Source organism: Dipodomys merriami, unplaced genomic scaffold (assembly GCF_024711535.1).
Source record: "Dipodomys merriami isolate MVZ:Mamm:240054 unplaced genomic scaffold, mDipMer1.0.p SCAF_13, whole genome shotgun sequence".
Taxonomy (NCBI): domain Eukaryota; kingdom Metazoa; phylum Chordata; class Mammalia; order Rodentia; family Heteromyidae; genus Dipodomys; species Dipodomys merriami.
The window spans coordinates 13998789-14021136 of NW_027202604.1; positions in this window are offsets into that span (position 1 = coordinate 13998789).

A 22348-nucleotide genomic window follows, 5' to 3' on the forward strand; every position below is an offset into this window, starting at 1 on the left:
ATCAAAGGTTGAATGAATAAAGAACACTATCTATATGCACAATGAGTATTTGGCAACCATAAACTGAATTTATGCCATTTTGGGGAAAATGTATAAAATTTAAGATCATTATGTTAAACAAAATAAGCCTAGAATGAGGATTCTAGATGGGAAAATGTGACATGAATGTAGAAAGGGAACTCTTTGGTGGAAAAGTAATGGGAAGGTGGAAAAAGAAAAGAAAGGATGGTGGGGGTGGATGGAATAAAAAATCATCACATTTATGTATATAAATAGCCTAAACCAATCCATTAAAGATTGTACAATAAAAGGGAGGAAGATAGTAAAGAGTATTAGAGGAGATATACATGGTTAAAGTATATTATATACACATATGGAAATTGCAAAATGAAGCCCTTTTGTGGAATTAATATATGCTAATAAAAAAGGACTAAAATCAATTAGGTGCTGGTTCAAAGCCAACCTAGGCACAAAAGTCTGTGAGACTTCATCCCCAAAGATAGCAGCAAAAAAACTAGACTAGAGATGTAGCTCAAATGGTACTGCACCAACACAGCAAGCAATCAGAGCAAACAAGAGGCCCTAAGTTCAAACCCCATTACTAACACAGGGAAAAAAATGATATACCATGGAAATGCAGTAGGAATCCAGTTGAGACATGTTGAATTGGAAGTGCCAGCAGGACTACTAGAGAAAGTTTTGGCAGTCAGGCTTACACATGTGGTATCTAGTTTCCATAAGAGAGGCTCAGACATGATACACAGGTAGGTGGATCTGATGGGCATTGATATCTAGTTCAGGCCTAACTATGATGAAGGTTCAAACAGAGCTGAGAAGCCAGTGTACTCTTCTGACCTAAAATATTTCAACCACTGGCCTTCCTTGTAGAGAGACACTTCTACACATGGAGAAGTGTCTCAAAGCTACCTACAAGGTGTAGGGTCATATATTACTTGGCTAATACAGCATAAGGGAGTTATTTACCTGATCAGTAACTTGTTATCATTTACTATTTCTCAGGCCAAACTCTTTGGAGAATGAGAAGTGGGAGTTGGGTGGTTGTGAGGGATTAAAAGTCTGTCTGGCTGGGTGCCAGTGACTCAAACCTGTAATCCTAGCTACTCAGGAGGCTGAGATCTGAAGATCACGGTTTGAAGCCAGCCCTGGCAGAAAAGTCTCCATGAGACTCTTATTTTTAATTAATCACTCAAAAACTGGAAGTGGCACTATGGCTCAAAATGGTAGGGCACTAGCCTTGAACAAAAGTGCTCACAATAGTATCCAGGCCCTGAGTTCAAGCCCTGTGACAAACAAAAATATGAGTTGTGGTCTGAGTCGGTGGATGGAACACAACTAGAGCAACTAGATATCCACTGGAGCAAGGTGGTAGTGTTAAGGGCCACCCAGAATTTACTGCTTTGAGAAATAGTCTGCATCCAGAATGGCTTTATTATTTGATTAGGCAATCCCAATGTTGTCAATGACTTCATGATAATTTCTAAGTTTTAGCTAAAGGTTTATTCTCTTCCCCTCTCCTTTAAAATTCAGGCAGTATTTCATATTATAATATTATGTTTCTTATCTAGATAGGCAGTAGCATAAAAGTAATAGTTTAATAATAGAGCATGAAGGAATGATAAAACAGAAGCTTGCTTTCAAGATGATCTACAAATCTTTTCACATTTTCATATTTTAAAAATGTAGCATTGTTTTTACTGAAAGCTGGTATCAAGCAGTTTTTAAAAATTATCTTAGGGGTCCAGAGGGAGATGGCAGAGGAGAAGCTGGGGGCTAAACAAGCTCTCGCATAGAAACCAGTGAAAAGAGTTCTAGTGAAAAGTCCAAGTCTAGAAAGTCACACCTGTGTGCCATCATAGTTCACAGAGTTTGTCCAGAGAGGAAAAATTCAGGCAGCTTGGTTAAGGAGTCAGATTCAAGCACTCACTGGTGTCCAAGGTGGCAGTAGTGGCAGTTGCTGCTTCTGCAGCTACCACATCAATAGAGAGAGCCTGGAACAAAGGTGCTAGAGGTGGTATGCAAGTGGATTCTACTCACTGCCAGCAAAAACTGACAAGGAGTGGTAATCTTCATCCAGTTGACCACAGACAGTTGCAGACAGTGTATGGCCTGGAAACCAAGGGAAAGGCATGAGTACAAAACAACACATACTCACTTTTTTTTCATGGAGCAGCTGTGGGAAGGTAGCTCCTTCCCCACCACCAGAGAAGAACTCCATCTTTGATACTAACAAAGACCAGGCCAGAAAGGACATAGCTAGCAAGATCAATAGAAAGCCCATGGATTGGGAGAAGATCTTCACTAGCCATACAATGGACAAGGGTCTCATATCTAAAATATACCTGGAACTCAAAAAATTAAATCCCCCAACAACAAGTCCTCAAAGAAACAACTGCCTAATAAATAAGTGGGCTAAAGACTTAAAGAAAAACTTATCTGAAGAGGAAAGAAGAATGGCCTAAATAGACACATGAAGAAATGCTCAACCTCTCTAGCCATAAAAGAAATGCAAATCAAAACAACATTGAAATTCCACCACACCCCAGTTAGAATGGCTATAATCAAGAACTCTAATAACAACAGATGCTGGAGGGGATGTGGCCAAAAGGGAACCCTACTGCATTATTGGTGGGAGTGTAAACTTGTTCAACCACTTTGGAAAGTAGTGTGGAGGTTCCTCAAAAAATTCCACATAGAGATCCCCTATGACCCAGCAATCCCACTTTTGGGCATTTACCCAGATGATCACAAACAAGACCACATGAAAGCTACCAGCACGACTGTTTATTGCAGCATTATTCACCATAGCTAAGATATAGAACCAACCCAGATGCCCCTCAGTAGATGAATGGATCAAGAAAATGTGGTATATATACCCAATGGAATTCTATGCCTTCATCAGAAAGAATGACATTGCCCCATTTGGTAGGAAATGGAAAGACTTGGAAAAAATTATATTAAGTGAAGTAAGCCAGGCCCAAAGAAACATAGGTCCCCTGGTTTCCCTTATTTTCAATAACTAGTATATGTCTGAGTCAAGCAGAAAAGGTCAGATAAGTTGATGTTAGGGGAATGAACCCCAAGTATTCAAATGTTTTTTTGTTTGTTTTTTTTCCTTTCATGCAATTGTTTCTATCATATTTATAAGATGATTTCTATGTTGCTTTGTATGTCCCTCCCCCATGGTATAACCCCTGTTTTCACTGTATTTGATATTGGTATAATTTGGGGAAGGGGAGGAAAAAAATTGTTTAAATAAGGATACAGGTTGACCCATTGCAACAATGAGATGTAGTTGGTTTGTTGAGTTTGGGAGGGATTAGTTTCTTGAGTTCCCTGTATATATTGGATATTAACCCCTTGTCTGAAATATTGTTGGTAAATATTTTTTTCTCAGTTTGTTGGCTGACTTTATAGTTTGTTTGCTGTGTCTTTAGCTGTGAAGGAACTTTTTATTTTATGGATATGGAACCAACACAGATGTCCCTCAGTAGATGAATGGATCAAGGAAATATGGTATATGGTATGTATATATATATATATATACATACAAATATATACATATATATGGCATATATATGTGTGTATATATATATATATATATATATATATATAAAATGAAATTCTATTCCTCCATCAGAAAGAATGACACCACCGCATTTGTTAAGAAATGGAAAGACTTGGAAAATTTTATATTAAGTGAAGTAAGCCAGGCCCAAAGAAACATAGGTGCGTTGGTTTCCCTTATTTGCAAAACTAGTATATGTCTAGGACAAGCAGAAAAGGTCAAAAGCTATGTACATATGACCATGTAAGATGATGCTAAGTGAAATGAACCCCAAGATAGGGACACATAAGGTTTTTTTCTTTGTTGGTGTTATTTTTAATGTGCTGTGTGATTTTTTTTTGTTTCTTTTGTATGTTCTTCCTCCATGGTATAATCCCCACTGTATCTGATTCCAATGCCCTGCATCTTGTATACACATTTTTCTAATTTGGGGAGGGGAAGGGAAAAAACAATATGCTGAAATAAGGAAACAGGTTGACCCATTGTATCAATGAGATGTACAAGACACTATGTTGAAAACAAACTTTACAGCTTTGGGGTGGGGGAAGAAAGATGTTGGGGAGGTGGGGCGGTAAGGGATGGTAGGGAAAAACAAAGGAAGGGGTAACAATGCTTGATAGGAAATGTACTCATTACCTCACTCATGTAACTGTAACCCCTTTGTATAGTATCTTTACAATAAAATATATTTAGAATTATTTTACTAATTTCTATTATTTTTAAGTAGTTGTGCAAAGAGTTGCCACTCAGGAAAGCAGTTCATGAGTACAGTGCTTCTTGATCAATGTTACCACCCCTGTATAAGTTTTAATACTATTTCAATTTTCATGAAATTTTTATTTTAATAAATACAAAGCAAATCAGATATTTTAGTATGCTCTTAGGTTGTGGGCTTAAATGCTCATAGTCTGTCCTCTAGATTATATGAGTAGGCTAGTAACATATGAATATCTTTACATTCAATTCAGAAACCAGTTCTGAAAATGCTATATTTTATTTTTTTAAAGAAGGATGCATTTAGCAGCATAAATTCTTGTGATGACTTTTCTTTTTCTTTATATCTTTCAGTAGTTGTAAAAAGGAGTTGCCATTTAACAAAGCAATTTATGAATACAATGTATCTTGAGCCATGTCACACCATTCAACATCCTTACCTATTCCTCCCAACTCATCCTTTCCCTACTTTTATTCATTTTGTAGGATGTACATTGAATTCTTGACTGCATTCTCCTCCCTTCTCTTCACTCATCTACTCCTCTCCCCTTGATCTTATCCACCTCTTTCCTTCTGAAATTAACATATGACTCATAAAGTAGAATAATTTAATAAACACTGAGTAAACTGTTTTCACTTCCTAAATCCATTCTCTTTAATCCAACTCGACTGACCTTAAAGTATCTATCTTATCATATCACTCCCCAGGATAGAGACCTTTGTTGGATATCTATTGAGTTCTCGCCAGATTTGATCCCTGTCTAGCTCTCTCATTTGTTTCTTCTTGAGCTTTCTTTACTTCGATAATTCTTTCTTTTCTTTTTCAAAGAGAGATTGTTATGGTTAGGCTAAATTAGAAGCGTTACTTAAGCAAAATTAGACTTAGCAAATTTTGCTAAAGTTATATAGGTTTGTAATGACAGAGTTCTTAATGAATATAAAGGTCAAACATGGTCAATATCTTCATAGAGAAACGGCTTTGATTAGATAAGTTGCTGATTAACACTGGTAGTAAATAAAGGTGATAATAATATGGAATGTGTATTATGGTAGAGAATATTAAATTCATTCACTAAGAAAGATGCAAAATCATTTGCCAAATGCCTTGTGATAATGACAGACTCCATCAACAGAGTATTATCCTAGTATCAGAAATTATTAAACAATTTGGTTCAGAGATTTATACTCTGGTAATTATTTCCCTTGAGTTCTATATGTACTTGTAGTAATTAACTATGAGGAGGGGATGAATACCGTTAATCATAACTTTATTTCTGTTTTTGGATTTTATTTAAAAATTCAAAATTAAAATTACTAGGACTTTGTGAATTACACCTGCTATGCGAGTATGAATAAATCTATATGTTCTCTTAGGATTAGAGCTCTGTAAAAGCACATGTGGGAACTCAATATTCCTGAAGACAGTAATGGTTCCCCTCCCCATAGGAGTTGAAATGAAAGAGCTATTGGCTTGGTTTAATGTGAGGCTAAGCAGGAAAACAAAACCTTTTTAAATCTGACGCTCTACATGGCCAGTAGACATGTCAGCAGAGATAAGCAGAGATGTAGATATAGAGATGTCCAACAGACTGGACTTGCTTTTAATTTCTTTCTATAATAAAGGGAATAGCACTTCATCAAAGCCTACAGTTTAGTTCCTTTTTGTGTAACCTCTTTACAAGGGGACCCTAGGGGAGCTGAAAGTACCAACATTTGGAGAAGCATAAATGGCGACTACAATTTCAATGCTGGAAAACCACGGAAACTTATTTCAAGTCTATGAGATGTTATTTTCTGAATTATAATATGCTAGACTATGCAGAGAAGGAAAGACAGAATTGAACTGGTTTGATGTCTAATGTGGGAGATGCAACTATTTTCAGCAGAGTCCACAGAATCAAAAGTCCACCTACGCTCAGGCTGTGTGGGACTGTAAATTGACCATCTTGCATGAATCCACATTTTATAAAGGAATCTGCCCACGACCTCAACAAGATGGAATTATCCTAAGAGGTCTCTCATTCCATCTCTTTTCTTTGATCAGGAATAGGTCACCTCCCTGGGGTCATTTTAGGGGACTCACGCGGAAGCAACTAGAAATAATACCACTAATTATCATCACTGTGAATGAATATGTGATAAGGTTTTGTAGCAGATCACCTGGATAGGATTAGATCCTCATGACTTGATTGTTGCTAGTTAACAATGCTTGATAAGAAATGTATTCATTATCTTGCCCATGTAATTGTTACCCCTCTGTACAGCATTTTCACAATAAAAAAATAAAAATTTTAAAAAAAGTCTTAGTGGGTTATTACTTAGGTAGTTAGAGCACACCTAAGGCACCAGATACACATTTTTCCTCCTGAAGATCTCAAGGTAACATGGGTTTTAAGGATTAGGATTTTGCTCTTTCTCTCTTCTGGATGTTTAAAAGTTTTAAAACCTGAAGCCTTTAAAAATAAACTGATGCTCAGTTTACTCTCACCAAATCTAAGAAAACTGGATTAGAACAAAACTTGCCATTTCAATTGTTTTTTAACAGGTACAGGTAATTGAGAGTTCAAGTTGAAACCCATAGAATGCTACTTCATTCAGTCTTCTTGATAACCTTTGTAAGTAGGTTTTACCATTGTAAGTATATACCAAGACACTGGCTAATATTTGAACCATGTTGTTATGGTTGGCATGGTTGTTTGTTTTTGCTTTTTTTAGACTTTTTGGGAGGGGAAGAGAACACAGAAATGGAGGGAGGAAGGGGGATCAAATGCAGTAATGGTATTGGAGATGCAATAACTAAAAAATGAACTATGCAACTGGTGGGCAGAAATGGGGAGAGAAAACTGAGGAAAAGCAAAGCAAGAGTGACATTGTCCAAAAAGAATTGTATTTGTGCCATTACAGCACTCAGAAGTAGAAGTGATTTCAATAATTGCCTAGCCAGGGAGTAGTTCTATCACATAGTGTTACTTCATATCTTATGTGGTTTATTTTGTTTCTTTTCAATATAATCAAAGTATATACACACACATACACGTAAGAATTGTACTCATTACCTGACTTACGGAATTGTAATCCCTCTGTATAATACCTAAACAATAACAATAAAATTATATTTACAAAAGAAAGAGAAACTAATATTTGAACCTATGTCAAGAATCCTGAAGTCTATTGTTTTCTTATCAATTCATAGTTTTTTAAGGCATTCAAGTAAGACAAAAGAATATCCACAAAAAGATGCATGTAACTATTGAGAGATAAATGAAAAAGAAAGTTTGATTATAGTGGTTAGGCTAAAAATAAATTTAAGCAAAAAGTCTTAATAAATTTACTGATGTTATACAGGTTTATCATGATAAAGTGCTTAGTGATTCATATATGATTAAATAATGTCACATCTAAAACTCTGGGACTGAAGTCTCAAACTCTTCCCACACCTCCCTCTGTCCAATAATAGGCAGAAAAAGATGACATTTCAGAGAGTATTTTTCCACATGCTATGTTATGGGGGGAAAGTACTTTGAATAATTTTCTTGGGCATTCAATTTCTTTCATTAAAAATGCTTAACATAAACGGTTATATATCTTCTTTAATATCATTGTTGGGTATTTCCTCTGAGCCTCTTGGCTCCTTGTTTATGAGTGGGGGGATAATGAGGATACTGAACAGGAAGAATGTTATCTTGGGCCTCCAAGGCCTACTGTGCTCTCCATACAAACAACCAAATGCAAATTCCTGAATCTGAGCTTCAGGTAGATCAGTTTTGTCTAGAATTAAAGTACTCCTTGCTTCCTTCTCCATCTTTATTTGCTGTTTTTGGCAGCATCTCTGGTAGCAGATGTAGTGAGAATATGTAGAGTTGCCAAGACATGGAATCCAGTCCTTGGAATTGTGGTGGCTGTCACCTCAAATTTCAGACTCAGAGACACAGCTTTATCAACTCATCCTTGAAGGAGTAGGTTCTTGTGAGGAGGGACTCTATGTATTGACAAAACTCACAAGGAATCAATTTATAAATCAAAACACCAACTTGTAAAATCACAGTGAAAAAAGAATATAGGCTTCACCACAGTTAGCTCACTGGAGTCTTATGTTTTGTTTGTTTATTCTTTCAATACCAGTGTATTAAATGCCTGCTTCTTATAAAATCATTTTTTCCCCATTGGGTTAATCTTCACAGGAGGACGGATTGTAAACTAAAAATGTTTTGTTGTTGTTGATAACTGGAAACAAAGAGCAGAAACTCACTCAGGCTTGTCTGAATTAAAGGTGGTTTGAGAAAAATAACGAGTTCAGAAGTAAAACATAAGAAGTACAGCTAAACAAAGGAGGAGGCTGCAATGCTTGGTAAGAAATGTATGCATTATCCTGCCCATGTAATTGTAGCCCCTCTGTACAGTATGTTCTCAAATAAAATAAAATAATATTAAAAAAAAAAGAAGTACAGCTATTACCAAATAGTTTGTTTGGGTCCTATATCACTTAGCTAGGAATTTTTTGATAAGCAATGAGAGTCCCAAGCCCTTGTGTGTGTATTCTTTTTTTGTAATCCTTAGTGAACAGTGGCAGGGGTTGATGGGGGGCAGCAAAACTAGTGGTATGCTCTAGTGTCCTGTAGAAGAGTCTATAGGACCTGGTGGGGGACCCTTATCTTTACATAGCCCACCTACCTTGGGGTTTCTCATCCAGGGTTCTTGGCTCTCTTCTCCTGAGAGGCTGCAAGTTTCAGTTCTCTCTGGCTCTTCTGACTTTCTTCAATCTGATCTTATGGTGTTTTCTCTCTCTCTCTCTCTCTCTCTTTCTCTCTTTCCCTTTCTCTCTCTCTCTCTCATACACACACACACACACACACACACACACACACACACACACACACACACACACACACACACACACACACACACATCCCTTTTTTGTACTTCTATCATCCCTCACTGTTTCCACCACTTCTGTTTCCTGTCACTTTTACCTTGGCCCGAATTACCGCTGTGATTGCATTGGATTCTGCCATTGCCTTTTGTGGCCACCTCTCCAGTCACCATCATCACCACCATTCGGCTATTATGGTCATTACCTGCTCTGATCTGCTGCCAAGGTCAGCTCTGCTCCAGGGATGGCTCCAGTTGACTTTGCCACTTCTCTGTTGCACTTTTTCTTTGTGTAACTATCTCAGCTGCTCTACTAGTGTTGAGAATCCAAAGTAGGCAAGAAAGACCACGCGTAAAATAGCCTTTACTGGATCTAATATTGCGACAGCAGAGGACAGCACAGGAGGTTGACTCACCACTAACTCACAAAGTGAACTGAATACCCTGCTTATAGAGCCAGGAAGGTGGTGGGAAGAGGAGGGTGCCTGCACCAATCATGGCAGTGTCTTCATGCAAATGAAAACCTGGGTTGGTATCCATCATGGTGCAGTCCCTGTCACCAGTCACAGCCATCGCATAGGCAAATGAAGGACTGTTTCATCAGTCCCAGGCCTTCTTCGAGGCCACCAGTGGAAGTAACCCCTCGGTGGTCTAGGTGAAAGTGGTGTCAGGGTCATCTAGTTTTCAGAGATTTGTGGTGGCTGTAAGTCTGGCACATGCTGTTTTCATCGGCCAGAGTTATGCTTTCGTAGCAAATAGCTTTGACTGTCATGAAGTTTCCCCAAGGTGTCTGTGGAGTGTTCAAAGCTGGTGCTAGCTTGAAGGCTGTTCAACTGGCTGCTTAGCTGATGATCCTACACTCAAGGTAGCCAAAGTACCAGGAAAAGTATAACAGCTGTTAATTAGGGAGTCAAGTCACCTTGGCCTGTGTATTTAAAGGAAAACTAAATACTAAAAAGAGTGCTTACAAGCTAGGGGTGTTGGTCCATGCATGTAATCTAAGCTATGCTGGAGATTCAAGTAGAAAGATTATGATTTTTCTGAGACTGACTTCTGGCAAAAATCAAAGGCCATCTGAAAAAGTAGCCAGAAAGCATGCAAGTAAATAAATAAGCAAATGCTTTAGCAGTCTTTAACAGGTACTCTAACTCCTGCCTCAGTGCTCCAGGGAAAAATAGGTCTCTACTGTTTATTGCATAGCCAGGCCTTGGGTACAGTGGGAAGTCACTTGACCTCTCTCTTTACTTCCTGTTCTTTTGGCAACACTGGCACTTGAACTCAGGGCCTTGTGCTTGCTAGGCAGACACATGAGCCATGCCGTGGCCCTCTGTGTGTTCATAGGTCTTCACATACCAGTTCCATTCTAATCAAGCTTCCTTCCAGTTCAGAAAACGAAAGACCTCATAGTGGGCTTCTTAATTCACATCTTCTTGACTTAACCTAAACTTCAGAGAGTTCCCCAAGTCATGAATATAAGTCTGGCCCTCACAATCTACATATCTGGCACCTGGACCATCTTGTCTTGAGGGGCTGACACTTAGTTTTGGAAAGCAATTTTTTCCAGCTAGTTCCTGCTTTCCCCCTCCTCCCAGGTAACATGTTTTGGAGGGGCCATGGCATGTGTTTAGAGGTATAAGTAAGATAACAACAGGAAAGAGGATGAAACACACAGGAGAGAAAGCTTTCTGGAACTTTTCTAGAAAGAATGCTAGTGTGATGAGTAGATCACTTTGGATTAGGGCAGGCTATAGTCCAAAGGCCAGAGTTGTCTTTTAATAAGCAAAAGAAGACACAGGAAAGAAGACCAAATAAAGGAAGAGACAGAGCCAGGCAGAGGTGACATATGCTTGTAGTCCCAGATATTTCAGAGGAAAAGGATTACTTGAGATCCTGAGTTTGAGATCACCTTGGGCTATGTAATGAGACTGTGTATGCATCCACCTCTGCCTCCTTAGAGTAAAAGAAACAAACCAATGATGTGGTTAAAAATGTGAGTTCAAAGAAGTGATCTGAAATGGTGGCTGGGAGCACAACCCAGACATGCTTTGAGGATTCCATAAATCATTTTGTTGTTGTATTGACCAATTTGAGGAGGCTCTAGATGATAACCATCTCTCTAAAGTGCTGAACAAGAAATTTTAAATGAAGTCTTTAGTCATTTCCGTGACAATCCAAAAAAAAATCAAGATTTTTAATTTCATTTATGTTTTTTTTGTTTTGCTATTTTAAAAAATATATCATTGCCTGGTACAGCTTTGGTGGAGGAAACATTAGCCTTAGTTCTAAAGAAGGCCCATTGAAGCTTTTGATGACTACATTTTCTGAGAACTGAATTCCAGATCGCACTTATCCTCCTCCATCTTCCGCCTCTGCCTGAATCTCCAGAACCCCTTAATTATAAGCATATTATCTTTCCAAAGACTTGGTTTTCTTCACAGAGCACCATGGTGCTATTCCACCAAGGGCTAGAACACTGGGAGCTTCAGAAGTGAACATTTTCTCATTGGGGTAGTGATCCACACATGTGGATTGTGATTTTACACCCCTGTGAGCCAGCCAGGAGACACATTATCAATCCTAGTTTGTGCATGAGGAAATGGAAGCCTAGAGAGTTGCAGCAACATGCCCAAGACCATTTGAAAGGTAGCAGACAAGCATGCACTCTTATATTCTATCTGCAAGCTCAGGCCTCTGTCCCATGCCTCATACAGCTCTGGAAACCTGCCATTTTCCAGATGTCTGTTGAGACCTTGGATGGAACTTGTGCAATAAGAGAATTCAGGGTCAAAAATGTAACATGGGGCTGCACTAGGTTTTGAACCCAGGGTCTCATACTTGCTAGACAGACATTATACTACTAAAATCAGGCCTCTAGCCATTTTGGTTTAGTAATGTTTTTTGCCAGTCCTGGGTGGGGCTTGCATTCAGGGTCTGGGCACTGTTTCTGAGCTCACTGTTTTTGCTCAAGGCTAGCACTTTACCACTTGAGCCACAGCACCACTTCCAGCTTTTTTCTGTGTATGTGGTACTGAGGAATGGAACCCAGGGCTTCATACATGCTAGGCAAGCACTCTACTAGTAAGCCACATTCCCAGCCCTTGGTAATTATTTTTTTAGAGAGGGTCTTCAGTGTGTGCCTTGTGCTGGCCTGGGCTGTGAGCCTCTTAACAAACAGCTTTCAGCATTCCTGAGATCATTGGTGTGTCTGCCACCTGCATTTTATTGGTTAAAATGAAGTTTTCTTGAACTTTTGGCCTAGGTTGGCCTAAGAACCCTAATCCTTCCAACTTCCACTTCCCAAATAGCTGGGAATACAGACATGAGATGGACCTTCAAAATTCTTTTGACTGAAAGAAGTAAAACCATATGTTTTTATGGTTAGTTTGTGAACTGATATTTGTGTACTGTATAAATAAAAATTTGTTATGCCAGGACATTTGTTACTGCAAGTAGAAATGACTATCAAAGTGAAGAACAATAGAGTACAGTCAGTCAATTCACCAAACAGGGCCCTCAGTAGTCAGCTTTGACTCTTTTTACTCTGTGTGTGTGTGTGCGTGTGTGTGTGTGTGTGTGTGTGTGTGTGTGTGTGTGTGTGTGTGTGTGTGTGTGTGTGTGTGTGTGTGTGTAACTGTGAGTAACTGGAGATAAGAGTGTTATGGACTTTTCTGCCAGGCTAGCTTCAAATCCCTGCTCCTTACATCTCAGTCTCCCAAGTAGCTAGGATTATAGATATGAACCACCGGTATTCAACAAGCTTTGAATCTTTATTTGTCCTTATTCATCACAACAACCCATCATACCTTTGATTTAAAAATGATTTATTATTAGGTTTTAAAGAACCGTAGAAGTAATAAATTCTCTATACAAAACCTAAGACCTTAGAAAGATGCATGAAAAGATAAACTAAATATTTGCCCTTTTATATCAGTTTCTCCCCAACTCTGAAGTAACAAATGTAATATTTTGGTATGAATTTTCCAAAAAAAATCCATGGATAGATAGTGCCTGTTTGTCTCTCTCTTTCTTCTTTCTATGTGAGATACTATAAATACAGTTTCAAAACTTGAAACTTTCACCTCTTATGGAAAATTGCATCTTTGTTTTAATTTCCTGCAATGGATGAGATTGATCACATTCACATTTATAGTCACTCTTTGTGTTCCATACCATCGCTCAGTTTTACATTTTACTTACCAGTATGTTGAAGATTTCAGTACAACATGGATAATGGATAATAAACATGTAGGTATGAGTATTTTGCTTATTCCATCATTTGTTTTATTTATGGTGTCCTTGCATTCTAATGTTCCCTGCTCAAATTTTTCTTCTGTGATATTTGCTTTTTCTGCATTAAGAAACCATTCTTAAATGTCTTCAGACAACATTCCTCATCTACTTTCAAACCATGTACAGAGTGAGGCTTATGTACTCATCTTATATGTTTGTATTAAAATATTAAACCTTAGCTTAGTTGGTTTTATTACCATTTGACAGAAGAAAGGATCTACTTATGTTTTTCCCCCCCCCCCCCGGCTGGATAAGATATTGGCCACCTTGATCGATCAAATTTCCAACTTCCCAGAGAATCAGAAGACAGTCTTATTACATATCAAATTTCCTTGTGTTAATAGAATTTAATTTTGGAATCTATGTACATTCCACCCAACACTTTATTGGTTTATTTGGTAATCATCTCTTCTTAAAAGTTGCCATAACAGAGGCTTTGATCTGCTCCAATTTCTTGTCCATGAATAGAGTCTTCAGGAAACACATTTCTAGCTCTACTTCCTCATCACTTCCAGTAACACTGACCTTTCTTCCTAGGCCTTCGAAAACAGGAGAGGGAAAGACTGAGCCATACCTTCTTAAGATGTGACCACCTTAGCTTTCCTCTATGATTGTATCTTCCCCTTCCCTTTCCATATAGCTCTGGTGTCCTGGAAGCATCGGCAGCTATGTCCACCCTACAGCTCCTCACTCATGCTTGCCAGCATCTGACCATCCCTAGAAAGTGGACATCATAGAGCTAAGGGAGCCTGCAAAACTCAAAGATTTTTGCCTTAAGTGTTTTAGAAGTTAAATTGGGGGGGAGGACAAATTTTCTTCCACGTATCTGAAGCCCTATTATAAAAACTGGTTTTTTTTAGCTTGAATGATAACTTCTGGGCTATTTTCTAAGGTACCATAGCAATCACAACAGTAATGCTGACAATAGCATCTCAAAATGAGGAAAATTGTTGTAAATCATTTTAAGAAAGAAAAACAATTCCAGCAGCTTCTTCCCCCCTCCCCCCCCCCCCCGTCTCCTCTCTCTCTCTTTCTGCCTCTTTCCTTATCAGGTATCTTAAGTCCCTGTGTAAAAAATAGATTTTACATGTGCAGAGATGACATCCTTTGAGGCTGAAGGGCCCAGTGTCGCAAGCAAACTGTTTAAATTACCAACCAGAATAGCAAACAAGGAGCCTGGCTTTCACACTCTTAAATCCCTCCCCAAGGCAGCAGAAATTCTCTCCTGATAGCTTCAACCCACAACAGGTGGTAAGGGAAGTGCCTAACTGCTGGCCATGACAGCTGGCCTCCCGGCCAGCCTGTGACGCCTTTCCAGCAGCTCCCACCTGGAGATTTTAGAGCCCTCTGCCAAGTGGATTCTCATCAGCTCAAGGCTCTTGTAGGCCAGCCAAATAATCGAATTGGATATTTCTGGTTACCCAACCCATTCCAAGTTATGTGGAAAATGGTTATAAACTACTTGTGCCGATTCAGAAAGAACCTTACCTCTGTCTCTTCTGAATCGTGAGAACTTCATGAAATTTATTGCCCACAAGCTACAAAGAAACAAAACAGATGGTGAGTTTTCATCTTTTTTTTTCTGGAGAGTTAAAAATATCATCAATCATGTACTTTGAAATTGGCAGTCATTAAATTTTTATTATTTGATGAGTTGTACCAGAAAGAAAGTATTTAATAAGGAAAAGGGTAGGGATGGGTCATTGAAGTACATATCCTGTGTTTGGTGGAACCTAGATCATCCATCCTTTGTTTTCCTTGTAGCTAGCAGATCATGTGACCTAGGGAACCACCAGAGTCACTAGCACCTAGGATCTCAGCGTGGGAGTGAGCAACTTGAAAAGTACCACACGGACTCCACTGGGGTGGCAGCCAAGGGCACCAGCTTCTGGTCTGACCACATGGTGAGGGTGAATTTCTGCCCCCAGAGTAAAACTGCATCAATGGATAGAAACAGCAGCATCTTCTCTCCCTACCATATCACGTCTGTTTTCCTGGTTGCTGCTCTTCATTTCTCCACTCTGTTGTTGTTGTTTTAAGAAGTCATATTGACTAAAATACCCACTCTGTTCTTTTAAACTCCTCTTCTGCTTCATAAACAGGAGGCAACTTTTGTTGTTTGAGATTAAGAATCTCAATTGAGATAACATGTATGGCTTTGTGTGTGTAGTGAACAAATTTCACTACAAATATTTTGTTCACACAAATTTCACTATACTTTGTGTACACTTTGGAAGTGAACAAATACTTGGATTTATCCTATCTGTTCCAAAACATAAGCAAAATTAACCAGACAAAAGAGATCTAAGAGGCTCAAAAAATGGAGAGCAGGAGGGTCTTTGAACGCTCAGAGACCCCAGACTGGGAAAGAACCCACAGAAGTAAACAACGGAGTGACTAATTGATCTGCAGCCAGAGCCCTGAAAACCCCCGAGATGGAACAGTAATCTCTAAACAGCTTTGGGCCCAGATCTGGAGGACTGGTGTGCCCAGAAGATAATTTCTTTGGATCTTTGAGCTGTTTCCTATCACCTTTTATTATACCACACTTGTAATCCCAGTGAATTGTGCATTAATTGTGTTTGATGTTGTTACTTCTACCTTTGGTTGACAATCTATCTTACATGTGAAGGGAGTGGATGGGAGCCTCGCTTTAGATGAGATGCTTGGAGATGACTTCTAAGGGTTGGATAATTTTATTTGCTCACTTTCAAAACTGGGAAATATTACAGGCATTCAGAAGAGCACTATATACAGAGAGAGTACTATATATATAGATGTATGTGTGTACACATACATTGATATTATCTATACATCTATATACTATGTCATGTATATATACTTGGGCTTGATCTCAGGCCCTCATTCTCCACTTGCTTTTTGCTCAAGGCTGATGTTCTACAACTTGAGCCACATTTCCACTTCAGACCTTTTTCTGGTTTATTGAAGATAAGAGTCTCATGGATTTTTCTGCCTGGGCTAGCTTTGAACCATGATCCTCACTCAGTTCTTAGCCTCCTGGGTATCTCGGATTACAGGCATGAGCCACCAGCATCAGTCATTGTATATGACTTTAAAAATGAACATATGTACTAAAATTGTTTAAATAAAACTAAAGAGTAATGCCAATAGTCCTGGCTTCTTTTGATCTCCTCCCCTATTAGAAGTAACTCTTCCTAACCTTTGAGATAACTATGTTTGCTTTGCATCCTTATTCATTACCCATTTATACATCTTTAAAAACAGTATTTAATTTTTCCTGTTTAAAAAATTACATAAATGTACCATGTGCTTTCCTTCCTATCTTTTCTTTTGCATCTCACTATGATATAAAACTTGTCCATGTTGGTGCAGATGTTTGCAGCTCACTCTTTTTCTTTGCTGTGTGATTTTCTATTGTGTGATCCTGCCACTATTATCATCACTGTTCTGTTGTGGAGGAACTGGCAAGTTGATTCCAGTACTGGCCATTGCAAATAATGCTGACATGGCTATTCTATCTCCTGTTGCAGTCTTTTGTATATTTTTGCACATCTAAGTGGAACAATGGGGCTGCAGGGTTATGAGATGTGACTTTTTGAGTACTACTAAACTACTTTTCAGGGGGCGGGGGTGTTTTGGTTTAGAGCACTAGCAACAAGATGAAATAATTCCTACCTCCTGATCCACTTGTGGTATTTTTTCATCTAGTGCCTTCTCGATGATTTTAGGCTGAATTTTTTTCCCTGCAAAGATCAATGAAACTATATACTTTTTAAAAATTATTGGTCACTAAGTGCTTTATTGATAGTTTGAGGTTTCTCCAAAGTGCTTTTTCAAGTCTCTTTTCTGTCTTCCCTTTGAGGTTTTCTTGTCTTAGCTTGGGTTGCTCAGAAAGCAGAGCCATTGCAAACCAGTTCCTACACCGGGCAAGAAGCATGCTGGGGATGAAGTGCTGCGAGCCAAGCAGAGTGAGGTTGGGAGGAGGGAGGTGTGTACCACACATGTGAAGACATGTGGGTGCTTAAACAATCAACATTATACAGTTTTAATTACCTTTATAATACTTACATGAAAGAATAGCATAGTATTGTTATGAGAACTCATTACTATAATGATGCTATTTTGTCAAAATGTGAACTTGGTATTCAAGAAATCAATGAAACATTAATTCATTAATTAATTAGAGACAGAGTCTCACTATGTAGCCAAGACTGGCTGGGAACTTAAGAACCTCTGCCTCAGTTTTTCCAGGTGCTAGGATTACAGGTAGGCACCCCTGCATCCAGTTGATAGGCCTTCTCTAAGGTATAATCTCGGCATCCTTATGCCACTGGCATGAGAATACTAGATACCCCCAAAAACTGAGGTCCAGAAGATTGTGGCTCAAGACCAGCCAGGGCAGAAAGGTCTATGAGATTCTATCTCCAAAATAACTAGCAATAAAAAAGAAAATCAGACTGGAAGTATGGTTTAAGAAGTAGAAGAGTGCTAGCTGAGCAAGCAAGCCAGATGAGACCCTGGGCTCAAGTACAGATATCAGAATTTGTTTATGAAGAATAATCTGTATATTTTCCTTTTCAAAATTCCCAAATAAATCTTTCTTGTTTTCCTTTTCCTTGCCAAAAGAAAGAGCAAATCCAGGAAGGAAACACGGAGCAACACACTTCTCCTTCTACGATGGGATGATGGTTCACAACCAGAGTCAGGGACTTACTAAGAGATCTCCCTGAAGTCTTCCTTGTCTTGTGTGTCTACTATGTCTCCTTAAAGAGGGAATCTGAGGTGGGAAGTAGACATGGCATATGACATTCTCTAGCACATCACTCCACCCTAAATGGTTTTTCTGTCAGCTTCTAGTTCAAGTAAACTGTCTCCCATTGCCACCCGATTCTCAGTCCTCCACCCCTCACCAGTGTGACTGAACAATTCCTGTGAAGCTAGCCAGATTTCCCCTCTTTGAAAGTGAAAGGTCAGAAAGAAGGTCAGAAAGCAGTCAGAGCTGAGGTAGCTAATGGAGGAGACCCGGGAACTGCCACAGCTCTTGGAGAGGAATGGCTAGACAGACTTAATGGTCTATTTCTTCCCAGTTTAGTGCAGCCCCAAGAAAACCTCTCCTTTCTAATTTATCTTATCCAAGAGATGAAGCAAACCCTAGGCTAAGCCCAGGCTTAGTTCGGCAGCTGCCGAGATCAGACTGTTCGTTTCTACAGGCTTAGGAGATGCTCAGCAAAGTCTCCTTCCTGCCAGGTGAGAACGTGTCTGGTTGCAAGTTTTAACCTGATTTAAAAAAAGCGATTGGTAATGAGTTGCAAAGGGCTGAATACCTGTCAGTGGTAAAAAATGAGGCTGGGATCTTTAAGATAGAGTATTTCTTTGTGTAAAAACAGGTAAGCCATAAGAGGATCACTGACATTAGCCACAAGATATTTATGAAGGATATATAAGTCACTGTGAGAAGATTTTTTTTAAGTATTAAAATAACACTAAGTTCAAAGTAGTTGAAACTTCTTGTTTACAGATAAGGATACTGAGGCTTGGAGGTGAAGCCATTTACAAGTGTCAGACACATGTGTTTGTGGCGTCCTGGCTTCTAGTCCCTTTGATCTTTTATATCATTCCCTTCTTTCCCAACATTAGTGGCATCAATTGGGTCACAATGTGTCCAGGGGCTGCGTTCTCTAGCCTTAGGGCTCTGTGTGTGCGTACTTTCTTCCAAATACATCTTGGTTCATACTTTTGAAATCTGGGGAGGTCAAGGAAAGAACAACTAAGGAAATTCACTGCTCAGTGTTAATTTTAAAGACAAGTCTTCAGCCCTGATACATTATGGGAGCTACACCAAGAAGTTAAAAATGGTACACACTTACCTAAGTAATTGTGAAATTCTACAGGACTTGTTAAAACCCAGATTGCTGGCTGACCCCACTGTTCCTGGCTGAATACCTTGTGGGGAGAAGAAAGAGGCAGTTTTGAACACATTTCTACCTGATCTTGACACTGCTGGTGTAGGGCTATTCTCTGTGAATGATTTATGTACCAGCATTACCCTCCACCCCCACAGATAAACTCATGCATGCATGCACACACACTTTCACACATGTACAAAGAAACACAACATGTACACACATGCACTTACACATACACATATGTAAATATACGCATAAACACACAGTACATACATGTGCTCACATACATGTTCACACATGCACAAATATGCACACATCCACATAGCACAGGTAAAGTAAGATTTTCTCAGTACAGGATTCATATCAGTTACTGGTTTTAACAAATATAGCATTCCTAATATGAAAAATTGCAGCCTTTTGAATAGGAGAAAAAACGTTGCATCTTTTTTTTTCTCCCCACCATCTATAGACCTTAGCTTTGTACAAGAAAAAGCTTAGAAATTGCTCTATTGAAATTTTTATGGCAATATAAAGATAATTATAGACTAGTTCTTTTAATGATATGTTTGCAAATTGTCTTTTCATTGCTTTTGGGCATTATGCACCTTTAGGAAAAGCATGGTAAGCTTACTCATGAATCAGTTATAGTTGTTAACTTGTCATTAATTTTCCCAATAGTTGTTGTTTTATGACTCTACTAATTAACTAAACAATGCTGCACAAGCATTTCAAACATCCATTTGCATAAAGGGCCATCCGTATACAACAAGAACATAAGTGAACAGATTTACAGCCACTAGAAAAATTCTTACCTTGCTGTGGGTTATCAGGAGCTTAAAAACATGTTTAGTCAAGTCACACATTTAGCTGCACTGGCTTCAAAATTTAGCTAGTAAGTCATTTGCTTTTCAGAACCTGACTTTCATTCTTACTAAAAAAATAAGTAATCCAATATTTGCTTTAATAGAGCATATAGACTTTCCTTCTACCTTTTTTCACTTGTGAGTCTTTTTCCATACAGTCTTCCTCAAAACTACTACCAGCCACCATATTGCTTTGTTCTTTTCTTATGGCTCTGGATTGGAACCCCAAGCCTTGTACATGCTAGGCAAGCTCTCTACCACCGAGCTACCTCTTGAGTTTCCCTACACTGTTTTTAAAGACTCTTTCTTTATTTGCTACTTTCATCCTGTAGGGCTTAATTGACATGACACCTCTCCAGAAAAGCCTTCCATGGCCTTCCTATAATATATGACCATAATACTAGGAGCTAGTTCATTCAGACACATTTTCTAACAATAGAAGTATAGCTGCCTGTTGAAGATCAATTTTGTCTTCAGAATGGAAGGTGAGTAAGAGAAGAGATCATGTTTATTTCCTTATATTAAACTGCTCCGCTACAGAAGGTACTTTGGTATCCATCTTCCAACATAGCACCCCTGATGTCTATCTTCTGTCAATATCATGATGAATCCCCTACAGTATGTAGCAGAGTACATCTATGGAAGAGGTGTTGGCATGTCGTTGAGGTTAGGCAGTTAGCAAGTATGCAGTTCCCATATTTAAGTGCTCTGTTGCTGTCTTTCGTTCCTGGTCAAAGCTAGCTTCCACACTGTGAAAAGCTCTATGGACATGCTCATGTTCATGAAGACAGGAACTGAAGCCTCTGGTTGGTAATAGAAAGACATGGTGACACTTAGAGATGGATTTTTGAGTCCACTGTGCACTTGGGGATGACTACAGATCTAGCCAACTGGCTTTCTGCAGCCTCCTGAGAGACCGTGAGTCAGAACCACCCAACCAAGATGCTTTTGCATGTTGGTCTTCAGAGACTGTGATCACAGACTCTTGTTATTCTAAGCTGTTATATCTGTGGGTGATTATGCAGCAGTGGATGCCTAATTTAGTGCCGAATGAATAATGTGATGACAAAATGAATGAAGGTCTAGGAGGCAATATGATTCACACAATAACAAGCCATTATGAATAATTGATTTCAACTCTTGGAACATTACCTTGCTGTATGAGAACAAAGATAGATACAAATCTGAACGAAAAACAGGACATGGCATTCTTTCATTATTTTAGATGTTCCTTTAAAAGATGATCTTGGATTATATCACATGTGGCCGCCAGAGTCATAGGAAGGTACATTCTACATCTATACTTTTTAAAACTGACATTAAGACACTGTTCAAAAAGAAATGTACTCATTAGCTGACTTACGTAACTGTAACCCTCTGTACATCACCTTTACAATAAAATTGTTTTAAATAACTTATGACAGAGCACTGTCTTCTGTCTCTAATTGATCTTTCAATAATAGAATAGCATTACTTCTATTCTCACTGTATAGTTTCACAACTGTCTTAAATTCATGTTTGGGTAACATTTCAAATAAATACCCCATTCAGTAAAATCCAGTAATGCAATGAACTCCAAGCTTCATCATATAGGTATTGAAAGCTGAAAACAAACAACTGGCTGCTGTTGACATTTATGCTCTATTATTCATGTATTGAATTTTAAAATGTGCAGGAAAAAAATAAGGTATTTTCTATACATTATATTCTCCTAAGATTTTTGGTATAATCTATTACATTTTCCAACTACATCTGTGGCATCATTGTAGCTCAGTCCACAAGTTATTTTTGTCTAGGATTGCTTATAGAAATATAAATTACTTATTACTGTGTGTGTACATGTGTGTGTTTTTCATAACATCCTACTGAAAATAATCCTCCAAAATGTTTATGATAAATATTTATATTTTGAAGGAATAAAATAGTTGTGTTAATATATGATTTATTACATAGGCAACATTATTTATTGTTTGTATATGAGATTACTAAATATCCATAATGTATTAGTCAATCAGGTTTTCTTCCCTCAATATGCTATAATCACATTTAATTGGTATTGGGTTTTACACAATTAACTATTGATACTAGTTTGGTTTTTTGTTCATTTTTGTTTTTTATTATAAAAATAGTGTACAGAG